Genomic DNA, 27421 nt, shown 5'->3' on the forward strand with positions numbered 1-27421 from the left:
TGAAGAACTCTCACTGATGGCAAGGAAGTGAGCGCTCTTCGTCAACCTATCCACAATCACCCAAATTGCATCAACTCCTCTGGCAGTCCTCGGCAATTTGGTGATGAAATCCATAGTGATTTGTTCCCACCTCCATTCGGGAACCTCCAATGGCTGCAACTTGCCATGCGGTCTCTGGTGCTCGGCCTTAACCCTGCGGCAGGTCAAGCACCTCTCAACGAACCATGCGACATCCCTCTTCATACAGGGCCACCAATACTCTTTCCTCAAATCCAAATACATCTTCGTAGCCCCCGGATGGATCGAAAATTTCGACCGATGAGCCTCCTCCATCAAAGAAGTGCGCGTACCACCCACAAACGGTACCCAAATCCGACCCTGAAAAGTCATAAGCCCTCGACCATTCGTAACGAACTCTGAAACCAAACCAACGACCCGTTCCCTCTTCTGCATCTCCGGCTGCACAGCCTCGGTCTGTGCCCCACGAATGGCATCCAATACCGGAGCTATCATGGTCAATCTCAAACATACATCTCGCAATGGAGTGCTCTCCGCCCTGCGGCTCAACGCATCGGCCACCACATTGCCCTTGCCCGGGTGGTACAGGATCTCACAATCATAATCCTTGACCACATCTAACCACCTCCTCTGTCGCATATTTAGATTGGGCTGATCCATCAAGTAATTCAAACTCTTATGGTCCGTGTATATCGTACACCGAACCCCATATAAGTAGTGACGCCAAATCTTGAGGGCGAACACTACTGCCCCCAACTCTAGATCATGCGTGGGATATCTCGTCTCATGAGGCTTCAGCTGCCTCGATGCATATGCTATCACATGCCCCCTCTGCATCAACACCGCACCCAGCCCCAAAATCGATGCATCACAATATACTACAAAATCCTCCATCCCTTCCGGGAGAGCTAATACCGGGGCTTCGCACGACCTTTGGCGAAGTGTCTCGAAGGAGGTCTGCTGCTCGGGACCCCATGAGAATGCGACACCCTTCCGGGTCAATCTGGTGAGCGGCACTGCGATCTTGGAGAAATCCTTGATAAATCTCCGATAATACCCTGCCAACCCAAGGAAACTCCTGATCTCAGATGGTGACTTCGGCACTTCCCAACTCATCACCGCCTCAACCTTGGCCGGATCGACCAGAATCCCTTCCTGGTTAACGAGATGTCCTAGGAACTGGACCTCCCGCAACCAGAAATCACACTTAGAGAACTTTGCATAAAGCTTCTCCGATCTCAATACCCCAAGGACCTCCCTCAAATGCTCCTCATGCTGCTCTCTAGATCTCGAATACACCAGAATATCATCGATAAATACAATCACCGACCGATCCAACATCGGCCTGCATACCCTATTCATGAGATCCATGAACACAGCCGGGGCATTGGTGAGCCCAAAAGGCATCACCACAAACTCATAATGCCCATATCGCGTCCTGAATGCTGTCTTCTGGACGTCCTCATCCCGCACTCTCACCTGATGATATCCCGACCTCAAGTCGATCTTGGAAAACCAAGATGTTCCCTGCAACTAATCAAATAAATCGTCGATCCTCGGCAACGGGTGACGGTTCTTGACCGTCAGCTTGTTCAACTCCCGGTAATCAATGCACATCCGGTGTGAACCATCCTTCTTCTTGACGAACAGAATAGGTGCTCCCCAAGGCGAGCTGCTCGGCCGAATGAATCCCTTCCCCAGCAACTCCTGAAGCTGCGAGGATAACTCTTGCATCTCTGGAGGTGCAAGACGATAAGGCACCTTAGCGATAGGCGCGGCCCCCGGAACCAAATCAATACCAAACTCCACTTGCCTCACAGGAGGTACTCCCGACAGTTCCTCGGGAAAGACATCTGGAAACTCACGCACCACCGGTACCTCCTCAACTGAACTCGGTCTCTCGGAAGTCGCTCGCGTATCCATCACATACGCCACAAAACCCTTACAGCCCTGCTGTAGACACTGCCTCGCCCTAGCGGCCGAAAAAAAGGCTGATCCCGAACGTGTACCCTCGCCGTACACTGAAAGAACTCCCCCACTAGGGTCTCGTATAGTCACCAGCTGACGCTCGCAGTCGATGACTGCGCCGAATCGGCTCAACCAGTCCATGCCCACAATGACACAGACATCACCCATCGCAATAGGAATCAGATCAATCGGAAACTCAACCCCGAAAATCTCTAACACACATCCCCGGAAAACCTCCGTGGCACAAATCACTCTATCATCAGCTATGGAAACTCTCAGAGGCCGACTCAATGCCTCACGACTAACACTGATATGCTGACTAAAGGCCAAAGATACAAAAGACCGACTCGCACTCGAGTCAAATAACACTAAAGCAGGTACAGAGTTCACAAGAAAGGTACCTACGCATAATATAATATAAGCATAATATCTCAACATCAAAAATTAAATACATGAAAGGAAACATAACAGCCACAACATCGGGCGCAGCGCGGACCTCCTCCGCAGTCAGCTGGAAGGCTCTCCCTCGAGCTCTCGGCGCCTCGGCCTTCCGGTGTCCGGTCTGGTTGCAGTGAAAACACACTGCAAACCCCTTGGGGCAGTCCTTGGCCATGTGCCCCTCCTTGCCACATTTGTAGCAAGACCCCGCTCGGCAAACTCCGTCATGACCCTTGCCGCACTTTCCGCAAGTGCGGCCCTTCAAGCTCCCTGGTCTGGGATCAGCAGGCTTGGCCTGCTTGGCGGCCGGCTGCGACTGTGCCGGTCGCCGATCCCTCCCCTGAGACTCCGCCTCCTCCCTGGCCTGAGTCTCAAGCTCGATCTCCCTCTTCCGGGCATTTGCCTGAAGCTCGGCAAATGTCCGGTACGAGGAGTTCGCAGCGAACTCCCGAATATCCCGCCTCAAGATGCTCAAGTAGCGGCTCATACGTGCCTGCTCAGTGGACACGTGCTCAGGGCAGAACATCGCCCTCTCGTGGAACATCCTCGTGATTACTATAACAGACTCAGTACCCTGCTTGAGGGTCAGAAACTCCTGTGCTAAACGCTCCCTCTCCACCTGGGGAACGTACTCATCCCGAAACATGGTGGTGAACCTCTCCCAGGTCACCGCAGAAAGCTCAGCAGGCGTATAATGCGCCGTCACAAACTTCCATCAGTCCTTCGCTCCCAAGCGAAGCTGGTTCAGCGCGAACCGGACCTTCAAATGCTCAGGAGACGAGCAAGTGAAGAAACACCCCTTAATATCAGATATCCACCTCATAGCTGTCACTGGGTCCTGAGTACCATCAAACTCTGGTGGTTTTGTGTTGCTGAACTCACGGAACAGCAACGCATCCCCACCCTGCGGCCTCGCAGCAGCAATCGCTGCGATAGCCGCTGCAGCAGCAGCCTCAGTAAGAGCGGCATAACGCTCATCAAACGTCTCAATCAATGTGGTCTTTATAGACCCAAACATCTCCGGTATCTCTGCCCTGATGGCCGCAGCCACCTCCTCCTGAATGATCCGGCGGATCTCCTCCTCACTGGTACCACTGCTCTCGGGCATCAAACGTGTCCTCACCATGATCTACCTCTGAAATACAACATACGATAAGTTAGAATCCACACGAGTATGCTCACACTCATCAACTCTTTCCTCCTTGAATCTTGGCATTCCAAAGATTCTTACTTGGGCTGCACACCGCTCCGGTGTTTCCAGTAGTACGGGCCCAATACTACTGTCCGCACCGCACCAGAATACACTCCACGTCCTCCTCTTCGGATCCCAGGTCTCAAGTACTCTATCATGCGTAGACCACTCTCTAATAGATCTCTCATAAGTCCCTCGCTGCTACCTACTCACTCTCAAGCATCTCATAGCAGCTCACCTCTCCCTAGGCTAAGGCATCACAAATCAGGCCACTCTAGTCCTAATAGCAATACCTAGCGTACTCTAGCATGCGAATACATCATATCAATGTCAATATCACATAATATATAAAGGTATTTTGGGAAATCACCGTTCGGGCGCTGACTGATCGTACACACATCTCTTGCTCTGTGTTTTTCAAAAATCTTTTACTCTTTTTGAAAATACATCTCAAATCCTCAGTTTGAGTTCAAATACGCCCGAAGGTGTACTCGAATCCCTCAAACCAAGGCTCTGATACCAACTTGAAACGACCCAAAAATACGACCCAAAAATTTCGTTTCTCAATATAACCAAAACCATAATCCGAGTGTCATATCATAAAACCATATGTGATGTATCCCCAAACATAATAAAACACTGTGTGGAAAACCCTATGGACTGTAGATCTGGGATTGTGGAGTCATTTCAGACCAATTGGAGGTAATAAGCTGTTGCTTGGACTTCCTTTTTCATCTAGATCTATTCTTATGTGTGAGTTTTGGCCATTGTTGGTATGATATGTAACCAATTCGAGTTGGAGGTTCAGATCTGAGGTTGCTACCTCAGATCCATGTTGGTTTTGGTCTTGAATCCCCTAAAGTATCAGCCCTTGGTATGTTGAAGAAGCATGTTTGCCATAAACCCTAGTTTAGTGTGTTTTGAGCATAGATCTCTCAATCTACACGTAAAGTTTGCCACTTTACGTGGGGAATAGGCCCTAGAAGTATGGATCTATGAGTTGGAAGTTCTGTTTGGCTCGAAAAGCCACTGCATGGATTGAGGACTGGATAGACCCGGCGAGTCCTTCGAGTGGACTCGACGAGTAGCTTGAAGATGAGGAGGAACTCGACGAGTAGGATGAGCAGCTCGTCGAGTCGGATGAAGTTAGGCATGGACTCGGCGAGTTGGATGAACAACCCGACGAGTTGGTTGAAGATTGTCTAGGACTCGGCGAGTCTGTTCTTGGACTCGGCGAGTCAGATCGCGAAACCCTAAACCCTTCGAGTTGAGACTCGAATCAGTGAGTCGAGTGGTGACTCAGCGAGTTGGACAGGACAGGACTTGGAACTAGTTGGACTCGGCGAGTCATAGACTGACTCGGCGAGTCGAGTCGCGAATAAGAAAGACCCTGAGCGTATGAACTCGGCGAGTCAGTAGGTAAACTCGGCGAGTAGGGTTGACCTGGAAGGTTGACATTGACCAGGATTTTGACCTTGACCAGAGTTGACCTAGTGACCTTTGGAGGTCAGTTGGACTAAGTGTTATATTGGCTTTTGAAGCTCGAAGAGTTAGTAGAGCAGCAGTTCGGAGTCAGAGGTCAAGTAGCAGTCAAGAGGATTAGCAGCATCAGTTCAGCAGTCTCAGGTGAGTTTCCTTCCAGTAGGAACGGGTCTAAGGCCACAATGCTGGCCCGTTTAGCTAGCAGTAGTTTTCGGATTTTAATCTGATGCAGTAGTTAGTATGTTTGATGCCTTCGTGGCTCAGACAGTATTTATGGGTTATGTGTTCCGGGCTACGGCCCGATGTAGTATGCAGTATACGTGTGTTCATGCTAGTTGATATGTTTATGTTATGTTCTGTTCAGTTAGCCCGGACTTCGGTCCGATGCAGGGGACAAGGTCCCAGTTAGTCCGGACTTCGTTCCGATGCAGGGGGCAAGGCCCCAGTTAGCCCGGACTTCGGTCCGATGCAGGGGACAAGGTCCCAGTCAGTTTCCGGACTTCGGTCCGATGCAGGGGGCAAGGCCCCAGTTAGTCCGGACTTCGGTCCGATGCATGGGACAAGGTCCCAGTCAGTTTCCGGACTTCGGTCCGATGCAGGGGGCAAGGCCCCAGTTAGTCCGGACTTCGGTCCGATGCAGTGGGCAAGGCCCAATATGTGCTTTATATGTTTTTGTGTGGTATGTGATAGATTGGGGGAGCTCACTAAGCTTCGTGCTTACGGTTTTCAGTTTTGGTTTCAGGTACTCGGTTTTCAAAAGAGGAGCTCGGGAAGATTGCAGAGCACACACCATAGTCAGTTAGCCTGGGAATGGTTGACTCTGATAATGATATTATGTTTTGAATTTAATACTCGAAAGTTATGTTTGATTTATGATACGTTTTATAAATCCAGTTTTAGTAATGTTTTATAAAAGTGGGTTAGATCTGATCCCACATCGGCTGGGAAGGAGAACGAAGCATTCGTTATAAGGGGTGTTGATACCTTCCTTAACACAACGCGTTTTAAAGCAGTGAGGGCAGCAGATCCCATAAGAACTCTGCAGTTAAGCGTGCTCGGGCGGGAGTAGTACCAGGATGGGTGACCCCCTGGGAAGTCCTCGTGCCGAGTGGCCCAAAGCGGACAATATTGTGATACGTGCCAGAGGGGGATGTTACAAATGGTATCAGAGCCGGGGCACGGGTCGATGTGTTCGACGGGGACGTCGAACCCTATAATGGGGGGTAAAAGTGGGTTAGATCTGATCCCACATCGGCTGGGAAGGAGAACTAAGCATTCGTTATAAGGGGTGTTGATACCTTCCTTAACACAACACGTTTTAAAGCCGTGAGGGCAGCAGATCCCATAAGAACTCTGCAGTTAAGCTTGCTCGGGCGGGAGTAGTACCAGGATGGGTGACCCCCTGGGAAGTCCTCGTGCCGAGTGGCCCAAAGCGGACAATATTGTGATACGTGCCAGAGGGGGATGTTACATCCAACTGATATGTGCCCACAACTTCAAGAGGAAGATTATGAAGAAGCGAAAGTCATGGGAGGCTATTCGAGGGCAAATCAGAGAGGTTATGAGCAACCAAGAGGTGATCAACGATGGAACAATAATCAAGGGTGGGGAGGCAATCAACAAGGGAATTACCAGCACAGTCAATCGCATCAATATCAACCAAGACCACCATTTCTTCAAAATCAACCACGACCACCATTCCAACCTCAAAATTTCCAACCAAGGCATCCACAACAACCCCCTCCACAAGCAAGTTCTTCAAGTATGTCCTTAGAAGACATAGTAAAAAGCCTTGCCACAAGTACTCAAAGCTTTCAACAAGAAACCAAGGTGAGCATAAAAAGCCTGGAGCAACAAGTATCACAACTTGCTCAGTCCGTGAGTAAGATGGAGTCGCAAGGCAAGCTACCCTCTCAAACGGAGAAGAACCCAAAACACAATGCGTGTGCAATTACACTAAGAGGTGGGAAAAGCTATGAAAGTCCAAAGATGCTGGATGAAGAAGAAGAAGAAGAAGAAGAGAAAGAGATTGAGGTGGAAGAAGCTGTCAAAGAAGAGTACTCCAAAGTCCAAGAAGCTAATAGAATCTGAAGTGAAAGTCACACCAGCTCCATTTCCTTCAAGGCTGGCGAGCACCTTTTTGACATTACACAGATTCCTAGATATGCTAAGTTCCTTAAGGAACTTTGCACATCTAAGAAAAAGCTTAAAGGAAATCAAACTATGAAGGTTGGTGAAAATGTCTCAGCCGTGTTACAAAAGCGGCTACCAAAAAAATGCAAGGACCCGGGTGTTTTCACGGTTCCTTGCAAAATGGGTAAACTTTTTGTACCACGTGCCATGCTTGATCTTGGAGCATCAATTAATGTTTTACCCTATTCAAGTTATAAGACAATGGGAATTGGACCTTTATCAAAAACCGGAGTTATCATTCAACTTGTTGATCGGTCTTTGGTACATCCGAAAGGTGTATTGGAGGACGTGTTAGTGCAAGTTAATGAGCTTGTTTTTCCCGCTGACTTTTATGTTTTGGACATGGGTGATGAAAACACCCCACAATCGAGCTCCATCCTTTTGGGGAGACCCTTTATGAGTACCGAAAAAACTAAAATAGATGTAGCCAATGGTACTTTATCAATGGAGTTCGATGGTGAGGTAATTAGCTTTAATATCTTTGAAGCCATGCGTTATCCTAGCGATATTCATTCTTTAAACTTCATAGATGTTATTGATTCATGTAGTAATGATTGCTTTGAGATGTCAAGCCAAGATGTGCTAACCACCATCTTGAGCAAACACTTTGATGAGATAGGGATTAAAGAGTTGGCTGACAAGTACACATTGGAAGACGAATTGATCGAAGTAATTGATTCCTTGGAGAAAGCACAACCCATGAGAGTTGAACCACCCCGCATGAAGCTAAAAAGTTCTAATCCGAAACTTCTCCCATCCATAGTACAACCGCCGACTCTTGAGTTGAAAGCTCTTCCCGACCATCTCAAGTATGCCTATCTTGGAGAGGAAGAGACACTACCGGTGATAATTTCGACCAAGCTGGCACGAGAAGAAGAAAAAGAGTTAGTTGGCATTTTGAAGAAATACAAGGAGGCTATTGGTTGGACTATTGCGGATATAAAAGGGTTGAGTCCATCATTATGCATGCACAAAATACTGATGGAAGAGGACTTCAAGCCAACCCGTGAAGCACAGAGGAGGTTGAATCCACCTATGATGGAGGTGGTCAAAAAGGAGATCATGAAGCTCTTGGATGCAGGTGTAATCTATCCTATTTCTGATAGTAAGTGGGTGAGTCCTGTGCAAGTAGTCCCGAAAAAAGCTGGAGTTACCGTTGTCAAAAACTCCTAAGGGGAATTGGTACCCACCTGTGTGCAAAACGGGTGGAGAGTTTGTATCGATTATAGGAAGCTGAATGCTTCCACCCGCAAAGACCACTTCCCTTTGCCATTCATCGATCAGATGTTAGAACGATTGGCCGGGAAATCCCACTACTGCTGCCTTGATGGTTTCTCTGGTTTTCATCAAATTCCGGTTGCCCCGGAAGACCAAGAGAAAACCACATTCACATGTCCCTTCGGCACCTTTGCGTATAGACGCATGCCCTTTCGGTTTGTGCAATGCACCCGCAACCTTCCAAAGATGTATGGTGAGCATATTTTCAGAATATGTCGAAAATATCATAGAGGTTTTCATGGATGATTTTACTATTTATGGAAACTCTTTTAATGAATGTTTGCAAAATGTCACCAAAATCTTACAAAGGTGCATTGACACGAACTTAGTCCTTAATTATGAAAAATGCCATTTTATGGTTGACAAGGGCTTGATACTTGGACATGTGGTGTCCCAAAAAGGTTTAGAAGTTGACAAGGCCAAAACAGATATTATTAAGAGCTTACCATACCCAACAAATGTTCGGGAAGTACGTTCTTTTCTTGGCCATGTAGGTTTTTATCGGCGGTTTATAAAGGATTTTTCCAAGATCACGGTGCCGATGTGTCAACTTCTACAAAAGGAGGCTGATTTTGAGTTTAGTGATGAATGCAAAAAGGCATTTGACCTTTTGAAAGATTTGTTGACATCCGCCCCCATTATTCAACCGCCAAATTGGGATCTCCCATTCGAAATCATGTGCGATGCTAGCAATACCGTGGTTGGGGCAGTTTTGGGACAAAAGGTTGACCGAGCACACCATGTCATCTACTATGCATCAAAGACCCTTGATAGGGCACAAGGCAACTACACCACAACAGAGAAAGAGTTGCTTGCTATTGTCTTTGCTTTGGAGAAGTTTCGACAATACCTCCTTGGAACTAAAGTGATCATATATTCGGACCATGCAGCCATAAAGCACTTGCTTACAAAGAAAGATTCAAATCCGAGATTAATACGGTGGATGCTGCTTTTGCAAGAGTTCGATATTGAGATCAAAGACAAGAGTGGAAAGGAAAATCTGGTTGCGGATCATCTAATTCGCATCGTATCACCCGAAGATGGTATACCAATCTGTGACACATTTCCAGATGAGCATCTATTTGCAGCCAAAGAAGCACCGTGGTATGCAGATATCGTCAACTACTTGGTCACAAGTCAGTTTCCCCCAGATTCATCCCGTTGGCAAAGAGACAAAATCAAAAAAGAAGCCAAACGATACATATGGGATGAGCCTTACCTTTGGAAGTACTGTGCAGACCAAGTAATTCGCAGGTGTGTTGATCAAAAAGAGGTACAATCTATCCTTAATTTTTGCCATTCTTATGCTTGTGGTGGTCACTTTGGACCCCAAAGGACAGCTAGGAAAGTTTTAGATAGCGGATTCTTTTGGCCTTCTATTTTCCATGATTCCTATGTACTTTGTGCACATTGTGAAAAGTGCCAAAAATCCGGATCCTTAAGCTCTAGAAATCAAATGCCCCTTACCCCTATTCTAGTATGTGAAATTTTTGATGTATGGGGCATTGACTTTATGGGACCATTTCCGCCCTCTTTTGGTTGTTCTTATATTTTGTTAGCAGTGGACTATGTGTCCAAATGGGTGGAGGCTAACGCCACCCGTACTAATGATTCCAAAGTTGTGGTTGATTTCCTTAAGGTACAGATTTTCTCACGGTTTGGCACACCAAAGGCGCTCATAAGTGACCGCGGGACCCATTTCTGCAATCGGATGCTAGAAGCTGTTTTGAAGAGATATGGAGTGACACACAAAGTCTCAACAGCTTATCATCCCCAAACCAATGGACAAGTAGAAGTCTCAAACAGACAAATCAAAAGTATCTTGGAGAAAACGGTCAACCCAAACCGCAAAGATTGGAGCCTGAGGCTAGATGATGCCTTATGGGCATACCGCACTGCTTTTAAAACTCCTATTGGTATGTCCCCATATAGGCTTGTGTTTGGTAAAGCATGCCATCTCCTAGTTGAGCTTGAGCATAAAGCTTTTTGGGCGGTAAAGAAATTCAACTTGAGTGAAGATGAGGAGGGAAATAAAAGGAAACTGGATATCCAAGAGCTAGAGGAGATTCGGAATGATGCATACGAAAGTAACATGATCTATAAGGAGAAAACAAAAGCATATCATGACAGAGCAATCTCCCGAAAGACTTTTATACAAGGATAAAAGGTGTTGCTTTATCACTCAAGATTCAAGCTAATTTAAGGAAAGTTAAGATCAAGATGGGTCGGTCCTTTCGTGGTCACAAGGGTGTTTGACCATGGTGCAGTGGAAGTCACGAGCAAGCGAATGGGTAAAACATTCAAAGTTAATGGTCACAGGTTGAAGCCATTTTATGAAGGATTTGAGGTGAAAAATGAAGAGGTAGATGAGTTGGAGAACCTCACATACCACGAATGAATCACACTTGGGGGACAAAGTCGAGCCAACGACCTTAAACAAGGGCAGCTAACCGAGAGGCAACCCGAGGGTATTTTCGTCATTTTTCGTTAAAACATTTCGTTCTTTGCATTCTTATGTTTTTTTTAGTGTTCCAAATGTGTTTTGTCATTATCTTCAAACCAAAATAACGGACCTTGGGGTGGAAAAGTATTTCATTTCCAAGAGAGAGAAATTTTCAAATTAAAAAAGTGGGGATTAGCATCTAGAGGCCAACACGGGTCGTGTCCCATTTTAGCCTTAATGGAACACGGGTCGTGTTAATGAAAAAAAAAAGTCCCAAATTCTTACAGAGACCAACACGGTTCGTGTCCCATTTTAGCCTTAATGGAACACGGGTCGTGTTAATGAAAAAAAGTCCCAAATTCTTACAGAGACCAACACGGGTCGTGTCCCATTTTGGCCTGAAAATGTCACGGGTCGTGTCCGTGCAAAAAAGTCCCAAATTCTTTCAGAGAGTAACACGGGTCGTGTTTGCTTTTAGCATTGACCCAACACGGGTCGTGTTCGTCTGTAACCCAGCATAAAACCCCCAACACGGGGCATGTCAAATTAGGCTAGGGCAACACGGGGCGTGTCCGCGCGTCAGTTACACTCCTTATTAAAGAAAAAAATCGGGATTGAACCTCATTTACCCCTATTTTCGCTTTCTAACAGCCCCTCTCTCCCAACAAAAAACCCTAGGTCCGATTTTCATAAAAAAAACCTTTCAATCTCTTCAAGATTTTGGCTTTCATCTACAAAAAGGTTTGATTTTCATCATCTACACTTCATCTTCTCCATCTTAAACACCAATTTCTTGCATTTTAATGGTGGATTTGGGGGTTTTGACAAACCCTAGATCCGAAAATTCTCACTTGATTTTGGTGTTTTAGTGTCTCAATCTTGAAAGGGGCAAGCTTGGGGAGGTTAAGGAAGATTTTCTCCATCAAGAACAACACATTCCAACACACGATTCGGTAAATTCTTTCCAACTCCTAACTTTTAAATTTTGTGTTCTTGAGTCAAATACTTGAAATTGTGATCTATTTGGACTTGATTCTTAGTTGGAAATCTTTAAAAACCAAATTTCCCGTGAAATTTTGGTGGCCAAGTTCAAAGTTGACTGGACCCATCAACAGTTGACATTTTGACCCATTGACTTTTAAATTTGTCCCAAACTTGACTATGGAAGCTACATCTTCCAAAAGACCAAGACAGACCAAATCATCCGCCCGCCGTCGGAAGCCTAGATCTCCATCACCTTCATCTAGATCTCCATCGCCTCCACCTAGGTCCCCAACACCCCCAATCGACCCGTCTCATTGCGGTGTCGTATGTCTTGGCCCAATCCAACAGGGCAAACTTGAGTCATTCCTTAAACGGGGTCATGCCATCCAAAAATTTGCGCATGCTCCATCCCTAAAAGAGTTGCATGTTTACAACCAAGTCAAAACCATGTTCCGCAATATAGGGTGGCAAGGCTTGTTGAGGGTCCATGAATTCAGCTATAAAGTCCCAACAGCTGAGTTTCTATCCTCCGTTTTTTTGGACCATGGGATCCTATACTTCCGTCTAATGAATCAAGACTATAGATCTCTTTGGATCAAATCAATGCCATTGTGGGGGCCCCAACGGAAAATACATTTGGCCCCACCGATCCAATTCAAGGATTCTATGACGCCACATGGTGGACTCAACTTACCCGAAAACACCCCTATGTCTCTAGCGCTGCCAAAGCCTCATCACTTATCCATCCTGTGATGAAGGTGGCCCACAGAATCATTGCTTCGCTCGTCGCCCCTAGAGAGGAGTGAAGCACCATCAGCGCGTTAGAACTCAAAATCCTCTACGCAATGACCCATCCCGAGAAAAATCTCATTCCTCATTATGGTCGATTTGTGTGCCACAAGCTCCTCCGCCTAAGCGCATCCCAATCGGGAAAACTTATTTGCGGGGGTATTGTCAGTATGCTCGCCAAGAGCGCCCAAGTCCGAGCCCCATACCCCGGTTCCCATCAGCCACTGCCGGGTGAGCCATATCTCACCACTACTGTCCTTGAGTCCATGCGACTCTTCCATTCGGCAAGCGATGGCACACACCATTGGACCGTGGGTCAAACTCATGATCCAAAGCTCCTTATCACACCAGACAATAAAGACATTCTTGCTTTCCGAGATCCCATTCACATGACCGACTGGCAAATCATTCCATACATCTTCCCCCACTCGTACTCTATCGAGGTAGATGAGCAAAGTGAAGACAACGCGGATGATGATGATGAGGAGGAGGAGGAGCCCCGCCATGCTTCTCCCACCGGTGGTGCCAGCTCATCCCATTTTGCTGCAACCCCACCTTATCATTAGCAGTATATGGATGCATTCCAGTCAATCCATACCCACCTCGACACCTACCAGCAAGATATTGCAAGCCTGACCCAAAAATTTTCCACCTTCACCACTCAATACGCTCAGGATCAGGAGCGTCAGCGCAAACAGGAGGCGGACTTCTGGGCTTGGACCCGTGACCCCAGCTACTATCCCCCTCCTCCACCTCCATTTTAGGTTGTTCCCCCCTTTCCGAGCATCGAGGACGATGCTTATATTCAAGCTTGGGGAGGGGTAGAGTTGTACACTAGGTTCATTTCATATTCATGCATGCATCTTTTCAAAAAAAAAATTCAAGTTTGTGCATTTTACCAATTTTTGCATTTCATATTCATGCATGTATTTTTCAAAAAAAAAATAGTACGAGATGATGACACTCTTTACATACAATTGCTCCATGAAATGAAAAATACCGAAGCAACCGGATTGTTACCGGAAGCATAGAATCAGTTGTCATAACTAGGGGACCCAAACACCGTAATTTGAGACCCTAGCCTCAGATAATAAAAAGAATTTATATTGAAACGTTTTTTGGGCGGTAATAACAGCTTTAGGACGATTTGCTTTTGAATGTTTAAAAAGAATCTTTATCGGCAACTCTGAACCCACAGAACACGGACCTATTTGTTGACACGCGTTACCCCCACGGTAACAGAGAGCTTAAGTATCAGATCCACACAGTCAAGAAAGAAGGAAGGGTACAACTGTCATATCTAGTACCCTAAGCAGATTCTCAAATGCGAAAATGAAGAAATCTAAAGAAATTCCAAAAATGAAGATTGAAGAATCCAAATTCAAAACGAAGTACAAATCAAAGTTCAATCAAATCAAAAGCCAATTCAGGTCAAATTTGGCGAATGAAGAACTGTGTGATATGATACTTGTGGCTCTCGAAAAAGTGAAAGCATAGGAGCTGGACCCCTTCGGGTGGGCTCGTTGTTTCAGCGAAAGCTGATTCGTCGTGACGGGTTCTTAAGGATGCGTCGATTCTGATTCTTGGCCATCTAGTCTTAAGGACATGAAATCCGGACTATGTTATTTTCGCCCATAAAGCTTAGTAAGGTATAAAGTCTAAATAAAACTTTGGTTGGACTATTGGGTTACACCGTTTCGGGTCTTCCTCACTCTGAGAGTCTGTGATATGTGGAAGGAAACAGGATGATTGCCAAGGTATCAATGATCGAAGCCTCATTGATGTAAAGTCTAATCGTACCTTTATTTAGTTACAAAAGTACATATTTTGTGTTTGTTTTTAATTTTTCTTTCTTTTGTTTCATTTTGTTTCTCAAATGCATTTTGTATATACCTTCAATTTTCATGGCATTACATTGCATGCATTTATTGTTAGCCTTTAGGACCCTTCACACGCTTTTCATTTTAAGTTCTTTTTGTCATCCAGAAATCGTCCCGTTTCGTCTATTTCTTGATCTTTCTTGAGGACAAGAAAGGTCTAAGCTTGGGGAGATCTGTTGGGTGCATTTTGTGCACCCTTTTTGCACAACTTTTAGCCCATTTTCTATGTTTATCCTTAAAGTAATTTCGTTGTTTTTATTGCATTTTAGCATATCTAGGTTAATTTCTTGAACAACCTTATTTGCACATTTTTATGTCAATTTCAGGTGAACCGGGGGTTGGAGGGCGCTTTTGGAGGTGCTAGGGAGCGTTGACGAAGATGGCGGGACGATGGGACGAGAATCGGAAGAATTAGAAAAATCAAGTTTGGCTGAGCATTCAGAGGGCAACACGGGGCGTGTTGGGTTTGCCCTAGAAACCAACACGAGGCATGTCTGGCTATCAAGCACATATCTTCTGACTTCGATGAACACGACCCGTGTTCATTTAGCCTATATGGACACGGGGCGTGTTGGGCTATCCGGGCATTTTTGAGCATCTTACTTACAGTCAACACGGCCCGTGTTTATTTACTCTATATCGACACGGGGCGTGTTCGACTTAAAAAAACTGTCTTTTTGGCAGTTTTTCCTCCTTTCTTATATCGGGAAATGAGGTCATTTTGGGGGAGGAGAGCAGAAAAAAGGCATTTTTGGAGGAGAAGGAGTTGAAGTTTTTAGCAAGGATTGTCCATTAAACATTTGGAAACATTTTGATTTCGTATTTGTAAGCATTTTAATTCTTGAATTCATCTTCTAGATTTCTGGTTTTGTTCTAGTCATGTGTGGCTAGAACTTTAATTTCTCCAACTCATGTTTTGACTTTCTAGTTGTGAATCTAATCATATGACTTGATGTTTGTTCTTAATTTCTATCTAATGAATTTGATTTTGCTTCAATCGAATGTTTGATTCTAATTGTGATTCTTATTGGCCATTTGAATTAGGGTTAGGTCATTCCAGTTATATCTTTTACAAAATCCGTAATTGTTTTGTGAAATTGAATAAGTAACAAGCATTAAATTGACATCTATTGAATGAATTTAGTGTAAATCTTATTCATACACTTTTACACTCCCGAGCTTATGAGGAGTATTGGGTGTTGTTGGGAACATTCACATAAAGCTTCATGCAATTTTTCAATCTAATTCTAAGAACTTGTTTAGATTAGGTTAGTAAGGTTAGGATTAATCAAAGACCTTGTTTTGGTTAATTATTATGGTGAATGGAAAGTGTTAGAGCTTGTTAACACTTTCAAGTACCAACTTAGATAGAATGAAACAAAAGTCTTGTCATCTTGGATTCACATTGTTGAAGTGTCATACATGAAGTTGGAGTCTTTATAATATCTGACTTTAATTTTCTCATTCAGCCAATTACTTGTGATTTTACTTTATTTGTCTAATCGTTGCAAATCAAATCCCCCTTTTTCTTTCATCTTTCGTGAACAAATACCTTACGCAAAAAGGGTATAGACCGATTGTCCCGTGTCTCTGTGGATCGACCATACTTGCCTTGTACTACTTTTAAGTGCAATAGAGTAGTGTTACTTAGGAGTTTATCGTACCCCTTTATTTGTTGGGTCTGACACCCCTAACAGTGCATCATTGATTTCGGTGGGAGTTGGGATTCCCACCTACCGCTTGCAGAGTTCACCTACAACAACAACTATCATTCCAGTATTGGCGCCTCGCCTTTTGAACTGTTGTATGGGCGGAAGTGTAGGACCCCAGTCTGTTGGGGCGAGGTTGGGCACAGGGTAATGGGTCGGACAGAGGTAGTTCTGCAGATTACCGAGATGATACAGCAGATTAGACAGCGACTACAGACCGCTCAAAGTCGGCAGAAAAGTTATGCCGACCAACGCCGATCTGAGCTGGAATTTCAGGTGGGCGACATGGTTCTCCTGAAGGTCTCACCCTAGAAGGGTGTGATCCGCTTCGGGAAGAGGGGAAAACTAGGTCCCCGTTATTTGAGCCGTTCAGGATTGTTGCCAGGGTTGGCAGGGTGGCTTATAGGCTGGAGCTTCTGGAGGAGCTCAGCCGGATCCACAACACTTCATGTTTCGCAATTGCGAAAATGCATTATGGACCAGGAGGCAGTGGTATTATTGGATGATATTCAGGTCGATGAGCGCCTGAACTATGTGGAGAAGCCTGTGGCTATTTTGGAAAAGAAGAAGAAGATTCTACGAAACAAGGAAATACCTCTAGTAAAGGTACAGTGGTAGCATCGGAGGGTATCCGAGTGGACATGGGAGTCGGAGGCGAAGATGCGCGAGCATTACCCGACATTGTTTATTCCAACGGACTTCAAGGGCGAAGTCTAGTTCAAGTGGGGGAGAGTTGTAACGCCCCGATTCTCAGGTATTATTTAAATAAGATTTATTGGGTTAAGCTCTACTCGACGAGTTGGTTGCTCTACTCGTCAAGTAGCAGCGGGGTCGGATCGCGTGTTAAGTGACCTACTCGACGAGTCCATATCGGGACTCGACAAGTAGGAGCTGGCAGATGAAACCCTAAATCTTGGGGTTTTCACCTCTATTTAAAGGAGCCTTAGCCTCCCCTGGGCCTCTTTACAGTTCTAGAGAGTCCGTGAGAACCTTAATACGCGCGTGTGTGTAACGCATGTACATCCGGGCTAGTCAATTTAGAGATAATAGGGGTCGAAAATGACTTTTCGACAAAAGATTATTTAGAATAAATAATCTTAACCAATTTGTAGAATATGTCTCAAGGGTTCTATACATATAAAGAGCGCCGAAATCCGAGTTATAACGAAGAATTATGGCCCGTCGAAGTTTTACGGCAAAACCGGCACGACACCGGGAGACGTAAATAGTGAATTTATGATGGAGGAATTTTTAGCCTTAGTTATCTAAACCAAATTTGTAATATACGTTAAACCGAGAACATCCATAAAAAGAACGCCCAAATCTGACTTCGTATGAGGAAGTTATGATTTTTTTAAGATTCGGCTTAGCAGTGCACTGCTCGAAACTCGAATTTTAGTTCGAGCAGTTTTTGGCTTACGTGACCTAAATGAGAGTTGAAGATCTCATTAATAGGAACTCAACGGTAAAAATACAGATGAAAACGGAGTCCGTATGAAGGAATTACGAATTCTTCGCGATCATTTAACAATATAAACTCCTCCTACTGTTAAATTTAAGATCGGTCGAGAATTAGCTGACGGAGTCAAAATGAAAGTTGTAGATCCTATTTTTACCTACGCTTTGATATAAAGAACGTAAAAAACGGAGCTCATATGCGAAAGTTATGAATTTTTGAAAATCAGATGATTTCCACCCTATGTGCGATGCTACGTGTCAGCACCAGGTGAAAACTTGGAGCCTACGCAGCACCATGACGTGGTGAGAGGCACCACGACGTGGTGACACCCCTGGAGGCCTATAAATAGAGGCTCGAGGCTGCCTCTATTTCTCACACCTTTCCCCACTTCTTTCTCTCTCTAGAACATCTCTCTAGGCCCTAAAACCCCCCAAAAAGCCTAGGGAACCCCTAGCACGAGGCGGAAGCCCCGGAGCGCCCGACGACTCTGAAAAGAAGAGCTTTCGGCTCGGGAACACTGCTCCAGCGAAGCCCGATTTTCAATAAAATCCGTTGTTTCGTCAAGGGATAATTGTTTTAAGAGAAACGAAGTGTTGTCCGACTGCCGACTCACCACCTTACCAGGTGACTGCATGGTCCCTTTCATCTTACACATACATATGAAGTATTTTATATAAACTACGTGCTATGTGTGCATATTATCTGAATACTTGTTGTTTATGCTGGATGAACGTTTTTATACATGTTTTAAATGACTTGAACTGGATACGTATTTTATATATACAAGTATGTTGGGTATGACATGGGTAGATGAATGATGGGAGATAAGAGATGATGTGAGTAAACATTGGCAGCTATAGACTTAGTGCCTAACAAATAACATCGGCAGCTATGGACTTAGTGCCTATTGGACAAACACTGGTAGTTATGGACTTAGTACCTGATAGGAATTGGTAGCTATGGACTTAGTACCTATTAGATAAACACTGGTAGCAATTGTTGGGTCAAAAATATGGTTTATACTTTACTTTTCTGGGCATTGTATTTTTGTGTAATAATTGTGGAGTTTTCGGTCTAGTTTACGGCCGAGTTTACGGCCGTAAACACCTTACGGCCGTAAACTCATTTACGGCCCATATGTTTCCGGCCCATATCCAACATGTATAAATAGAGGTGTTAGGGTGAGGAGTAAAGATTGATGAGATTGATGAACTAGAAGTAGTTTACGGCCAGAGAGAAACATAGAGAGAAATCGTGTGTGTGAATCTTTTGTATCCGGATTATAATTCATATCAATACTTACAAGATTCATATCAATTCTTCTTCTACTTCTCTTCTATTTTTGATCTTATATCATCCGTTTGATTGGGATTCCGCAACATCAAACGGGTCCGACTGATACACAGGCAGATTAGGGACTTACAATTGGTATCAGAGCCAAGTTGTATCAGTAAAAAGGTTTTATTTTGTTTGGAATCGAATATTCTATGTTTATGGTCCAAGCTTACGGCCGTAAACACCAAGTTCTTGGGCCGTAAACTCTATTTGGGGCATTATTTGATCTTATTTTCGAAATATTTTTGCGTTTTTGGATAGATCTCGCAAAAATAAGGGGGGTTTGTTCTTTGTGTTTTTCATAAAAAGAGGTTTTTGATCGAGTTTTGGAGCTTCAAAGTCGAATTTTCACGTAACCCGAAACAGTTTACGGTCGGAAACTATTTACGGCCGGCGGCGGCATTGGTGTTTGCGGCATCGGTACCAATTTCACATTTTTAACACTTTTTACCCCAAAACTCAATTTCTTTTAATTTTAAATTCCTCTTTCATATAAAAAAAATATTAATAAATAATAATAATAATAAGTTGTTTTTATTTTTTTCTTTATTTTTGACTTTTTATTTTAAATTTTGATTTTGACTTTCAAGTTTGACCTTTGATTTTAAAACTTGACTTTTTCGTTTAACCTTTAAAATTTCAAATTCTACTTTTCGGTTTGACTTTTAAGTTTGACTTTTCAAGTTTTGACTTTTGAGTTTAATTTTTAAAATTTGACTTTTAAGGTTGACTTAAAAAAAAAAAGCATTTTAAATTTGACGTTTGCTTCTAGTTGTTTTTTAATTAATTGATTTTAAAGTCTACAAGGGGTTTGAAAACATGAAAGAAAGTCGTCAGGATATGTTAAGACAAAATTTCAACTTTTTCGATTTTATCCCTGGAGAAACCTTGGAAGCTCAGTTGCAGCGATTTACTACACTTACTACTGAGATGAATATAGTCGGGATCTTCTTGACTAAGTCCGAGATAAACAAAAAGTTGCTAAATTCACTTCCGAAATCGTGGGATATGAACGTGGCTATCATCAAGAAGACAAAAGATCTCAATCGTCTTAGTATTGTTGAAGTAATTGAAGAGCTTGACGCTTTAAAGAGTTCTGTAAACCTTCCGGTCAATGAAGTGTCATGTTCTCATTCATGTGAAGTTTCATCTTCTCAGTCATGTGAAGATACGATTAAATTTCTTCAAGAACAAATTGATGTATTTAAAAGAGAAGTTGAGGACTTGAGATATGAAGGATATCAACTCAGGAAAGGACAGAAACCCCTGAAGGCTGAATTAGAAGCTAAAACCAAGGACTTTAGGAAACTTCAGGAAGACTACAGTAACAAATGTGAAAACTATGATTATGTAGTCAAACAAAATGCTGAGCTAGTGGCTGAAGTTGAATCTTTGAAAGGAAAGTTTGAAACTGCCAAACTTGATGTTAGAAAATATGATTTCTCAAGTGAGGTGGTTGCAAATATGATCGACCAAAGCATGCAGTTTAAAAGGAATCAACACAAGGGTCTAGGGTATGATAGTGTACCTCCTCCTTACAATCATAACTACACATCCATCCCTATGAAACAAGAAGAAATTGACAGGGAGGCACATCTTAAATACGGAAAACCAGCTGGATTTGTGTCAGGAGGAGTTATTAATGTTGAAAATATTGATGCTTCTGTTACATGTGCAGGTAAAGTAGCAGAGGATGAGAACAAGGAGAGTTCTTCTAAACAAACAAACGACCCCCTGAACTCTGAATCTGTTGCTTCTAATCAACCTCCCATTGGTAAATATAGGCCACCATTTCAAGCTAAACAGAGTGCCTGTTGCAACTGTGCATGTGGGAAAAGTAAGAGACAAGGCAAGGATATGCCACCAGGGGCAGGAAGAGACAACTCCCCAGTGAAGAAAAGGACATGTTTTCACTGTGGAACACCTGGACACATTGCCAAAAATTGTCCTAATCGCGCGTATGTTCCCTACTACGCACAAGGATGGCAGAACACGCCAAGAGGGAGATACTCCAAAAGAAACCCCTCAAGGTCACGCTCAGACATTGATGACTAGAATGCCAAGAAGGCCAAGAATTCAACTCCCAAGGCCAAGAATCCGAATCCCAAGGGCAAAGAGGGAATGCCGACCAAGAAGTCTAATCCAAGAGATGCCCCAACAAAACCAAGACCGGCTAGGTCAAAGTCATCTCGAAGATCGGCTTCAAGTGCCAAATCAAGTGCCGAGGCACCCATCGGATCGAAAAAGAAATGGGTTAAACCCAACTACAAATGGGTTCCGAAGGCTCAAACTCCCAAATCTCCTAATGCTTCTAACGTTTCTACATCTTCTGTTTGTGATAAGCAGGACATGTCATGGGAGAGAGTATCGTGCAAGGATGACAAAGGTCGACCCAGTTTCAAAATGGACTGGGTTCCAAAGACCAACTGATCCCGCTTTGTGTCGGAGCAGCTATGGAGGCATATCATCAGACTTCGGTTTGTTGGTAATGGCTGCTCCTGTCATATGATTGGGGACATCTCTCAACTGTACAACATTCAGACCTTTGTTTGAGAGTATGTGTCCTTTTGCGGGAAAGGAAGAAAAGAAGGGATCACATGGGGTTAGTGCTTAACGACATGAAGAATTTTCGGATCTGTTCTGAGATTACGTGTGCTGTTCTCAGACCTTTTGGATGCAAATTCAATCGGTGACTTACGGTTTGCGTTTTCTTCTCTATACTCCTGAGTTTTTCTGAAGCTGATTCACTTTAAAGACTAATTTTTGTTTTAGGATAGTTTAAATTTGCGCATTTACTTTCGTTTCTCTCATATGCACAAATTTAGGGGGAGAAATAAAAACAAAACAAAAATTAGAAAATTTAAAAAAAATCCAAAAAATCCAAAAACATTAGAAAATCAGAAAAAGAAAATGTTGGTTATGAAATGTGCTTGAGGGAGATGTTCTGGGAAGTGATATTATCAAGTGATAACATGCAACCTGAGTCCGTGTAACGTACCCGAAGTTGAAGGGTCTATGCTCTGACTTGATGCGTCAGTAGGCACGAAAATTTTTAAATGGACTTGACTAGGGAGATTTGAACTTAGGAAATTTATAGACTTGACAAATCTTGACCTAGTTAGATACGTTCAGCCTGACAATACGATGCTCGGATAGGTTGAGCAGGGAGATATATATGGGAATCTACTCGTCACATTAAATGAACCCGTACTTGGAACCGTGGCTTAACTTTTCCTCGATGTGCGGATTCTGTCCTTAATTCCGGTTGGATGGGCCGACTGGTAAATTCCGATAAATTAGGTCTGTAGAAAATCGTTTTCTTTCTTTCTGTCTGTTAGTCATATGTTGTCTCCTTTGTGTGACCTCCAATCCGACCTGGTACACAACATATGCAACTCTATTTCTCTGCAGGATATATATATGTGTGTGAAATATATGTGTGAAATACTTCTCATCTGTTAGCCATATGCTGTCTCCTTTGCGTGACTTCTAATCCGACCTGGTACACAGCATATGCAACCTTCTTCTTCTCAACCCCTCTGAAGTATTTAGCAATAGAATTCTGAATCTCTTCTCTCTCTGAATGGTTGTCTGCTCACCCGGTGTAAGGAGTACTCTGGAAGTTCTTGATGGCTGGGGCATATCAGGAAGCGGGAAACACGTTCCAGTACAATTAAAATTGAACACTCAAAGATTGTCTATAGATCTCGCTGCTCAATTTAGGTGGACAACAATATCCCTGGTCGTCGTCAGATGAATGGTCCTTAAGATATAGTATCTAAGGAATTAGGATCATATATAATTTTTAGGAACTTAAGTTCACCTTGTCTTGTATCAAATAGTATGTCCTAAATAAGTCACAAATTTTTCGTGTTTAAGTGGACAACAATACCGACGATCGACCAGACAAAGATGTGAATATGGAAGGTACCGACAAGTGGATAAAGGTTGTCTAAAAACTTTGATCCCAAATCTCTCTTAAAGTTAGATATCATTTTATTTTTGTTAAATCTATTATAGTTTCTTCTAATTTAAATATTAGGGGAGAGTTAAAAAATTAAAAAAAAAAAACAAAAAAAAAATCAAAAATTAAAAATCCAAAAATAGTGTTATTTCTGTTTTATTTCTTGTTCAGAAAAATCAAAAATCTAAAAATATTTTTGTTTCTATTTTAATTTGTGTGCTAAGTTTTCTTTTAGTTTTGTTTTTGTCTTGAATAGTGATTTCAGTTATAGGTAAGACTCATGGAGTTTGTGCTGAAGATTTCTGAGCCAAAGCCTCGTCCGTGAGCATCGAAGAATTCTCATTCGAAGGAGCAAGAAATGAAGATTATTCTTTCAACATTCAATCCTTCAACCCCAGAAGCAAGGTGAAGCTGCAATTGAAGATTATGTGACGGATTGCATTGAAGCCTCCTCAAACAGTCTGCTGCTATCTATGAACTTGCTGAAGTGATCTAGAAGATTTGTTCTCTCTGAAGATTCTCAAGCTGAAAGCACTATCTTTCAAGAATCAGTACGTAAAACCTCCTCACCCAATGTGCGTTCAATGCCAAATTCTGAAGAAAACCTCAAGTGCTCAAGATGAAGTCATTCTTTGAAGATTCATATGTTCATCCTGATGCGGTGAAGAAATCGAAGGTTAAAGCTGAAGCCAAGCTCCCATTGAAGATTGACAAGAAGAGCCAGCTACTTTTTAGGGGGAGCTTGTTGGGTCATTAAGAAAAGAAAGCTATAAACCAAGGGGGAGATTGTTGGGTCAAAAATATGGTTTATACTTTACTTTTGTGGGAATTGTATTTTTGTGTAATAATTGTGGAGTTTTCGGTCTAGTTTACGGCATTTACGGCCCATATGTTTCCGGCCCATATCCAACATGTATAAATAGAGGTGTTAGGGTGAGGAGTAAAGATTGATGAGATTGATGAACTAGAAGTAGTTTACGGCCAGAGAGAAACAGAGAGAGAAATCGTGTGTGTGAATCTTTTGTATCCGGATTATAATTCATATCAATACATACAAGATTCATATCAATTCTTCTTCTACTTCTCTTCTATTTTTGATCTTATATCATCCGTTTGATTGGGATTCCGCACCATCAAACGGGTCTGACTGATACACAGGCAGATTAGGGACTTACAACAATGGATTTAGTACCCGATGAATAAACTATAGCAGCTATGGAGTTAGTGCTTTACGAACGAGCATTGACAGCTATGGATTTAGTGCCAGTCTTATAACCCTGGAAGCAAGGGACTTCGGAATAAAAGAATGCATGATAGATGACTCTTAGGATAGATCCTTAAGAGTAAAGAAGATAATGGGGATGGGTAATTGGGTTGATTGTTTGATTGTTTAAACATAATAATTATATTATTGTGGGTTGAAAACCCTATGCACTTACTAGGTTTCCCAACCTGACCCACTCAGTTTATTTATATCACAGGTGTTGATATGAAGTCACATTACACCGAGAGATTAAAGAGATGTAGATCACTAGTGTAAATAAATGTAAGTTCCGTTTATGCTTATGTTTCTGTATTGACAATGACATCTCAAACGTTTTAAAATGAATAAAATACGTTTCTTCGAAAATGTTTTGATAACGTATTTATCGTGTTTTTCTGGGAACAAATTCTGCAATATTTTTATGAAAAGAAGTACTCTGATTTTTACAAAGCATAAAAAAAATCGGTCTTTTCTGGCCGTGAAAAATGGGGATGTCATAGTGTGTGTGTGCCCATTGTATGTTTGAAGCTTGAAAATATTTGGAGGGAGAAGGCTTGGAGGAGAAGGAGATTGGAGCAAGTAGAGTGTGGGAATTAACACCTATCTCAGTTATCATCTTATGGAGGTAACCAAATCGTCTTTTTCCTTGTGGATCTCTTCTATTGGTTGAGTTTTAGGGTTTTGTGGGAATATTAAGTTGGAAAGAGGATCCATGGGCTAGATCTGAGGTTGTAACTTCAGATCTGGACCCTCATTGGATTCTAGAAGCATAAAGTTTCAGTTTTGGTCATGATTAAGGCCCCCCTTGAGCATGAAACTTCATTAAGAACTTAAAATAGGCATTTAGAGCCTTTATAGCCATGCATGCACGCAAAGTTTGCAACTTTACGTGATAAGCATGCCCTAGAAGCTTGGATCTGTGATTTGGAGCCGCTGCATGGCTCAAAGCGACTCTGTATGGGAAAAGGACTGAATGGACTCGGTGAGTCGCAAGGTTGACTCGGCGAGTCACATGAAGATGGTCGTGAACACGACGAGTTGGATAAACAACTCGGCGAGTCCGATGAACATTACCATAAGACTCCACGAGTTGAAGAACAACTCGGCGAGTCGGGTGAGTTTTCCCCGGGATATGTATGCGTGTGTATCCGTCGAGTTTCAAGGAGGGAACTCGACGGGTGGCCTTAAAGTTTGGACAAAAATTGAAGGAACTCGACGAGTCACCCCGATGACTCGGCGAGTTGGAATGTGCTTCAAGGAACTCGTTGAGTAGCCGAGGGTACTCGGCGAGTTGGGAGTCAACATGGACTGTTGACCTTGACTGAGGACTTTGATTTTGACCAGGGGTTGACTAGTGGGTTATGGAGTACCTTATAAGGTTAAGGAATTATGAGTATATTGTACTATGATCATAGGTGGTGGAGCATGTATCAAGTAATCCGAGGGTTTGAGTTTATCTTCAGAGTCGACATCTACAAGGTGAGTTATCCTCACTATATCGATAGGGTCTACGGCACCAAGGTCGGCCCTTTAGTTGTTATTGTTATGGTATGCTACATGCAGTTATGATCTGTTACATCGGAATTAGGGTAGACAGTATGTTATGCTCTTATGATTCGTAAGGATTGGTATGTTAGTGACCTGCTAGGTCGGTACTCTAGTTACGGGAGAATTCTATGATTTATGATCAGTGAGATAGATATGTTTGATGATTGTATATGCCAGTATTTGATAGTTATGCGCACATGGTTATTTGCTTGTTGGTTGGGTTGAGGCGGTCTTGCTTTGTGCTGAAGGCCAACATACCCTATGAGGCATGAGCGGTCCGGGGAGACTGCAGGCCCACGTGGCGGACCAGTCATGTCGAAGGCTCGAGATAGATTCAGATAGACTGTAGGCCCAGTAGGGCGGTCCGGTCAAGCCGATGGCCCAGTATGCATATTGATTGATTGTCACTGATATGACGTTGTCAGTGTGGTATTGGTATTTTGGGGGTAGCTCACTAAGCCCTCGTGCTTACAGTTTTCAGTTTATTGTTTCAGGTACTTCAGGAGATCATGACAAGGCGAAGGCGTGACCGTACCGCTCCTCATCCTTATGATATGATTTTGGGACACTCTGATGTATATTGATTTGAAAACATTTTTGTAAACAATGTTATTTGATTTTTATTTATGATTGAAAAGTTTAAATTTGGCGTAAAATTTATGGATGTTACATGAACCCTAGAACTAAAAGACAATTGAGGAGATAAGAGGAGAGGTATAAATTTTATTCATATGATCCTTTGAAAGAGTAGCCATGAAATTTTAATACTCAATGGGTCCTATTTATAGTTTAGGTAACGTGCAGGCAAAATCAGATTTGAATTAATTAAATAATGAATTTAATTTTAATTCAAATATTTTCCTTATTAACATTCATGAGGCTTCTGGAAACCCTAACAGAGCTCTCAAAACCACCCACCCTTGGATGGTTCTAGAATTGTCTATTTTGTTCAACTTTTGAACAATTACAATTCACCATTAGAGCCTTTAATTAATTCCAATTAATCCTGAGTTAATTCCAAATTAATTTTGATTAATATTTAATCAACTCTAATTGATATCATATTAATTTATTAGCCACATAAACTAACACATCAATTATTTTAACAACTGATCTCATATTAATTTATTAATCAGATAATAAATAATTAATTAACAAATCGACTATCTAATTCTAATTAATGTATCAATCATATAGTATATTAACAAATTATTTTTTCGTAATTTTCAATTAGTTTATTAATCATATAATAATCTAATAAATCATCATCTCTCTACAAATGTCATTCTAATCAGGTTCTAGTTATGATGGCAACCCAAAAAAGACTTTCTTTCCAATTACAAGAATATACCAATTTAGTTATAAACTTAAACACCTTAATACAACAACATTGCCACCGTGCCTTGCATTACCATACTTGCTCCACCCTTACTAGATAGATGTGTGTCACCCTCACCGGTTCTACAATATGGTGGTA

The 27421-nt window shown here is 42.8% G+C and overlaps 2 pseudogenes; both read left to right on the forward strand.

Annotated features, from left to right (window-relative positions):
- The first annotated feature begins 6093 nt into the window (after positions 1-6093).
- On the forward strand, positions 6094-6211 carry LOC145071824 (5S ribosomal RNA; annotated as a pseudogene).
- Positions 6212-6407: 196 nt separating this feature from the next.
- LOC145071807 (5S ribosomal RNA) lies at positions 6408-6525 on the forward strand (annotated as a pseudogene).
- The last annotated feature ends 20896 nt before the right edge of the window (positions 6526-27421 follow it).

Source organism: Lactuca serriola, chromosome 8 (genome assembly GCF_051521515.1).
Source record: "Lactuca serriola cultivar US96UC23 chromosome 8, Lser_US96UC23_V15, whole genome shotgun sequence".
Lineage (NCBI taxonomy): Eukaryota > Viridiplantae > Streptophyta > Magnoliopsida > Asterales > Asteraceae > Lactuca > Lactuca serriola.